General features: G+C 43.0%; 1 long non-coding RNA gene across 1 annotated transcript; it reads left to right on the forward strand.

Annotated features, from left to right (window-relative positions):
• The first annotated feature begins 1,549 nt into the window (after positions 1–1,549).
• LOC109737112 (uncharacterized) lies at positions 1,550–5,604 on the forward strand. The gene is made up of 5 exons (XR_012181657.1): positions 1,550–2,078; positions 2,178–2,303; positions 2,383–4,430; positions 4,758–4,818; positions 5,372–5,604. It is a non-coding gene; the product is annotated as an uncharacterized lncRNA (long non-coding RNA).
• Positions 5,605–7,253: the final 1,649 nt, after the last annotated feature.

Raw genomic sequence — 7,253 nt, forward strand, 5'->3', positions numbered from 1 at the left:
CACGCGGCGGGCATGCGAGTTTACGCGCTCTAGAGTTGGGGCCCTCGGCCACCGCCCGAACCTCAACGTATCGCCACCAAACCATATATTTATGATTAAATAGGTACTTATGTAACTAGAAATGATTTTTGGAAAAAATAAATAGCAAACTATGAGGCAGCTGTAGTTCAAATTTGACTCGCTTCCAACTGAATCGGCGGAAATTTGTCTTTTTCACGAGAGGTGGATCAAAACTTTTTACACCCAACCATTTGGTCAATTGTGCATTAAATATGTCCTAGTATTTTAGAAAATTGATTTGGTCCAATTTTGCAACAATTATTTGGGAGGTCCTTCACAAAAAAACCTCCATTTGGGCACTCGAAAAATGGAAAATGGTTTTTTCGTCCAAAGAAAATGAAAACTTCCTTATGCAACATTGTTTGCCATTCCAATATGCACCCTTGTGCACAATATGAGATCATTTGAACAAACAATGCCATGAATGTGGCCATAAGATTGATCATTTGGCTTGAAAGCCATTGATCTCCACACGTGATAGCTCGTTTCTGAGAACACTTTTTTAAAATAATTGCCGTATTACAAGTTTGTTTTTTTTCCTGGGAACTTGGCCACATATAATGACATAATTCGAAGGTTTCCCAATTTTTTGATTTTTTTGATTTTTTATGCCCGTTTCAAAATGCGGTCAAAACGGCGGGAATGACCGTTCCTAGCTAGTGGTTGAATCTTGGAATTTTTTGGTGTTTCTCTGATTAAATAGATACTTATGTACCTAGAAATGATTTTTGGAAAAAATAAATATTAAACTATGAGGCAGCTGAAGTTCAAATTTGACCCGCTTCCAACTGAATCGGCGGAAATTTGTCTTTTTCACGAGAGGTGTATCAAAACTTTTTACACCCAACCATTTTGTCAATTATGCATTAAAATGTCCTAGTATTTTAGAAAATTGATTTGGTCCAATTTTGCAACAATTATTTGGGAGGTCCTTCACAAAAAAACCTCCTTTTGGGCACTCGAAAAATGGAAAATGGTTTTTTCGTCAAAAGAAAATGAAAACTTCCTTAGGCAACATTGTTTTCCATTCCAATATGCACCCTTGTGCACAATATGAGATTATTTGAACAAACTATGCCATGAATGTTTTATAAAAATATGGCCTAGTATTTTATAAAAATGAATTGGTCCAATTTTGCAACAATTACTTGGTAGGTTCTTCAGAAAAACCCTCATTTTGAGCACTCGAAAATGATTTAAAATAGCTAGAAAGATAAATAATGCATACAAATTGGTCCTCATCCATAAAATGTTGTCTAAATCTAGTGAAAATTTGTGACGTGCCCTTTTGCAAAATATTTTTGATAGCTTCTTCATAAAATACCTCAATTTTTAGTACTTGGAAACTATTTTAAATCACTGATTTTCCGAACCGATCAGAACTCTTCCCACGGATCGATGACATGGCGCCCATCCATCCATCCATCTCTTCATCCCACATCCATCCATCCATCTATCTACAGAAAAAAGAAAAGAAAAAGACATACCCTGACCCGCAGCCCAAACCCTAGCTAGCTCAGATCCCCCATTGCACCCCTCCTCCCTCGTCCCCATCTCCTCGCCGCCGCCGCCACCTACTCCCCGTCCCCTGCACCACTCCTCGTCGCCAACCTACGGTGCCCGATGCCGCCCGATTCCTGCAGCCTCCGACGGCGCCCGATGCCCTCCCCTCCGCTCCATCCTCCCGTCGGGCAAGATCCGCCGGGCTGTGCAGCACGACGGCGCCGTCGATTTGATGGTGCGTGGCAGCGGCTCCGACTTCGGGTTTCTGGTAGTGGCCTCAACCTTTCCTGGCACAAAAATCCCCATCCACATCCTCTCCTCGACTCCCTCAGGCCTCGCCTCACCTCGCCGCCCCACCCACACCGACGACGCTCCCTGCCAGATCCGCCAGCGCCGTCGTCGAGGTCAAGGGCTTCTTTGACCCGGTCCTTGACGGAGGGCAGGCTCGAGCACCGGGAGATGACCTACGCGTGCTTCTACATGGCCTAGATCGAGCAAGGCAGGGTAGGGCAGTGGTACGCATCCCTGCTCCTCCCCTTCTCTTCTCCTTCATCTCGCCCCCTCCCCCTCCCCAAATCTGATGCGTGCGCCCATTTTCTTGCATGTTCGTGAAGAGACCCGATCTGGTTTTGTGAAGGAAGGGGCCGGCCATGGAGAAGATCCCGCAGGCATCAGATCATCCATGGCGGCCTAGGAGGAGCCCCACCAGTTCAGTTTCGTCACTTGCTCCACCGGTTCAGGTGAGGTCCTCCACTTCTCCTCATTTGGATAATCCCAAATCTCCGCTCCCTTACTCACCTCATCCATTCTCCCTCCCAGATCCGTCGTCACTCGAGCACGGGGATGTCGGGTTGACTACTATCGACGCCAACGGCGGCCGCCTGCCTCGTCATCGACGACCACACCAACTGGCGTTGCCTCTCCCATTCCATGCCTGTTTAGTAGCTCTGTGTGGTCATGTTTACAGTTGCATGCATATGTTAACTAGGATTAGATAAATGTTAAGAGACAATGTCATTTGGTACTCAAGGTTGCCTAAAATTAATCTGCCATTGTTAACTGAATGAACAGAAACAATACTACATGAGTTCCACTGGTTAGCTAGCTGTTACACAACTCTGCTCTATGTCATGAATTTGGATGAAGAAAATTTGGTTGCTGGCCTAAAAATTAACTGGTCTGTAATTTGGTTGCTGCCTAAAGACGTCAAGATTGCTGTGTGGTGGGGGGTTTCGTGTGCTTTTTCTGTTTTGAGGCGAATGGTGGTGTAGTTAAAATGTTGGGATTCTTAAGGCAGGCCTCCAGTTCTGCGTACATTTGTGCTTGAGTTGGAACCAACGCTTGCTCATAATATAAACACAACTGTGTGCACAGTTTAGCTAATTATACTAGGGGTGATCAAGAGTGCACTGCAGTGGAATGGATTATTGGCTGTGATACTTTTTTTTATTAATCTGCAAACACGTGTACAGTGCATTGTTGCTAGTTTGCTTAGATATGTTCTGTTCTCATCTTGGATGAGTAGTGTTTTCTAGCCCAATATATGTACCAGTTTATGTCAAATTGCAGACAAGTCCACCCTGGATCTGCATCTGCCAAGGTTATTAATAACATAACTTGATGGAATTTTACTCTTTTAATCACAATAACATAGCAGTAACATGTTATCACTTTGGATGAAGAAAATCATTTGTAATAAGTTCTTCCATGTTTAATTGCCTCCATTGTGAAGCGGTGTTTGGTGTTGTATCATTTCCTGCTACATGGTTCAATCAACTACAGTAGTCATTTCATGCCTGGGACTTGCATATGTTCTTCTGCACTTGAAACATCAACATGTATTTTTCCTTGTTTTCTGGAATAATTGGTAAACTTCATATTATGCAAACCTGTTGCATTTCGCACAATCAAAGCTTGTTACTACATCAGTTGCTTTCTCCAAGTGTCTTGGTCTTGGATTTTATCTCGATATGCACAACACTCCTATATTTCTGGACCATATGCTATCTAGCTGTTGGGTGCTAATTCTAGTTACTTTATATGAAGCAACAGTTATCTTGCAGCCATCTAATATGCAATTCTAATAATATTTCATATCCTGATTTTTAAGTTGTATATGTCATTCATGCATGAATTCCTTTCTTATGTACCAGCTCCCTAATCATGTTTTTTGTTTTTCGGGTTGCTATCTTAGGATAGAATCCCTTCTCGTCTCTTGTTGTGATTCCTGCCTTTGGTTTGATTTTTTTTTTGTGCAGGTTGCTCAGATCTGATCTGGACGAGTTGTTGCTGCTCCCGCAGGTGGATGACGAGGCCTCATGGCTGCTCCCTACTCCTCCAACCACATGACTTGGTGTGGTCAGCTCATGTCATGTCATCTCATCTCATCTCACGCGCACAACAAACTTTGGATTGTTCTAGACATGTCTTGGTTCAGTATTTGAAAATTTGATTGCTATGGTGTTGGTTGAGGCTGGCTTGAGCAGAGGAAAATCTATTCCTTTTTTTGATGATCATGGTGGTACTGCTGTCATGTTGCTTCTTGTAGTTAGTATACACATGAACCTGATAAAATGGTCCTTGATATGATGGAATTAGTAGCAGTTGTGTGGGTTTACACTGTTGTGCCTAAACTACTATGGTCGCCAAGCCAGCATCCATTGCATCAATCCTCATGAATTAGTGGACAATGTACACATAAACTCTATGGAACAATAATGATAGTGATCCAGCACAATAGTTTACTTAATTCCTTTGCACTACCTTGCCGTTTGATAGCTCTTTTATGGTTTGGATGTATATACGTGATGGTGGGCTGTTGGATGTGGATTGTGAGTCCACGGCAAGACCAACCTCGAAACATCAAGGTATATATATGGTGTGCTTATGCAAAAGCTGTTGATGTGCACTTATATCCATATTCACGTCTAAGATCGTCAACTGAGATGTTTCTATTGTAAATGTTTCTGTTATGTGTTGCTTGCTCATTCATGCTTTGTTAGATCTTTTGCTCGAATTGCGATATTTATTGTGGGCAAATGTCAAGTACATATTTGTTACTTTATATTCTAGTGTTGTTTGTACATGCTTTCTGGCAAATGTTCTGTTAGCTAATTTGAAGATAACAGTGAGTGCTAGTGCTTAATGTTTCTGTTCATATAGCTAACCAGCTGCTGTTGTGCATAAAATTGCAGGATCTTTGCGTGTAAGTTCTGGCTGTAGTGTGCTCTCACGTTGTACATGCCCCTATGTTTAGTAAGATTAAATCGCTAATCTTAATGATGAATGGTTAAGTTTTTCAATTTGAAGCAGCACCTACTTTCTGGTCCTGTAGTGTTTAAACTGATAATTATGATGCATTGGTCCATATGGCCTTGTTTTTTAATGCATATATATGATTTAGTTGACAAGCCTTGATCTCAACCTCTGAAGTTTAACAAACTGGTCTATATTACTGAGGATGTATAATGTAGAAGTATATAAACCATAAATTCAAGCTTCTGATGTAGCATGCTCAATATATACTGTTATAGAATAGTGTGTTCTACAAAAGGTTGAAACAGCATGGTCTCGGTCATTTGTCGGAAGTAGAAACACTAAGGCTGACATCTTTTACACCTCACTGTTTTATTTGTTTTTTCTAATTTAATTTTGTGGATAGTAAATTTGCAATTGTAAAAAAATGCATTTTACGTTTCCATGCCCTGTAGTGATGAAGCATGTGTCTCTGATATTCTGCATGACTGAAATGCTGATATCTTGTATAAATTTGGCTTTTGTGGGTAATCCTTTTCCTTGCCACGTTCAGCTGCATCACTATGATGCCCATGAAGGGTGATAGGAACCATCTTCCTGCCGCCATGAAGGGCCACTCGAAGCTGTCAAAAGGCACTTGTATAGCTTGTGGAGGTGATTATACTTGTAGACACTTGTGGCTGTGATTACATTTGTAGAGCTTGTGGCTGTGATTAGCATTGTAACTAAGTTATATGATGTAATGGAATTATTTTGGCTGTTATTTGAACTATTATGTGTGCTTTCTGTCTGTTCTGATTTGAATATTGTTTTTTTATTTACTGGTAAATTGAAAACATGGACCCACATACTAGAAGCTGACAATCGGGACCCATTTGAGTACTGGACCCATTTTCTAAAAAAATACTGAAACATTGAGCTAGAAAGGCCTTAGCCTAGAAACACAAGGGCTGAAATACCGGGCCAGGCCCATGTAGCCGACCAGAATGACAACATAAATGATAATTAAAAAGGCTGAATTGTTGGGCTCGGCCCATGTAAAACACCTAATCGGACCGGGCTGAATCTTATCAACGACCTTTTCAATTGGTCGCAATTTTGCCACGTCAGATTGCCACGTCGGATCCGACGTGGCCTGGGCAGACAGCCAGTGACCAAAACAAAAGGTCATGGGTTCAACGACCTTCTGTTTTGGTCGTAAACGTCTACGGCCTTCTCACAGAGAAGGTCGTTAATTTCAATTGACGACCGCCAGCTTTTGACCTTCTGTTTTTAGTCACAAAAAGGTCGCAAATGAAAAACTATGACCTTTCAGCGGCCAATAGTGAGGGTCATAAGTTGACATATTTCTTGTAGTGGCGTGCACCGGGAAGCGGCGCTCTCTCGACCGTCGCGCCGCTTCAAAGCCGGCGCCAGTGAGAGGTCGCCTTCGCTCTGGCCGGGCATTAATGCGGCACTGATGCTCCAGGGCGACACTGACCGTTTCAGGCGGGAAGCGCGCACTGGCAAGGGAGTATAGGTTTTGAACAATTTCAGGTGTAGTACTAGTAGTTTGCAAAACTACTCAATTATTGCACTCAGTTTGCTAAGAAATTGTGGTAAAAAACGTTACTCCACAGCCCGCTTCCCTTCTCCTTCCTCTTCCACCGCCCGCACACGTCCGCGGGAAGCGAGGTCAACCCTTATATACAAGTGCTAGCACAAAAAGATGCATGCATGACTACTAAAATTTCAGATTAAAGCGCCGCTCCGGCGGGAGTGTGGCGTATGTTGTTACCTTCGGTCGAGCCATGGCTACCGGGCGATGATACGTCTCCGTCAAATATACTTTTCCAAACACTTTTGCCCTTGTTTTGGATTCTAACTTGCATGATTTGAATGGAACTAACCCGGACTGACGTTGTTTTTTCAGCAGAACTGCCATGGTGTTATTTTTGTGCAGAGATAAAAGTTCTCGGAATGACCTGAAACTTCATGGAGAATATTTTTGGAATTAATAAAAATACTAGCGAAAGAATCAAGGCCATGGGGCCCACACCTTGTCCACGAGGGTGGGGGCGTGCCTATCCCCCTGGGCGCGCCCCATGCCTCGTGGGCCCCCTGGAGCTCCACTGACCTCAACTGCAACTCTATATATTCACTTTCGGGGAGAAAAAATTCAGAGAGAAGGATTCATCGCGTTTTATGATACAGAGCCACCGCCAAGCCCTAATCTATCTCGGGAGGGCTGATCTGGAGTCAGTTCGGGGCTCCGGAGAGGGGAATCCGTCGCCATCGTCATCATCAACCTTCCTCCATCACCAATTTCATGATGCGCACCGCCGTGCGTGAGTAATTCCATCGTAGGCTTGCTAGACGGTGATGGGTTAGATGAGGTTTATCATGTAATCGAGTTAGTTTTGTTAGGGTTTGATCCCTAGTATCCACTATGTTCT

The sequence above is a fragment of the Aegilops tauschii genome, chromosome 4 (assembly GCF_002575655.3).
Source record: "Aegilops tauschii subsp. strangulata cultivar AL8/78 chromosome 4, Aet v6.0, whole genome shotgun sequence".
NCBI classification, from domain to species: Eukaryota; Viridiplantae; Streptophyta; class Magnoliopsida; order Poales; family Poaceae; genus Aegilops; species Aegilops tauschii.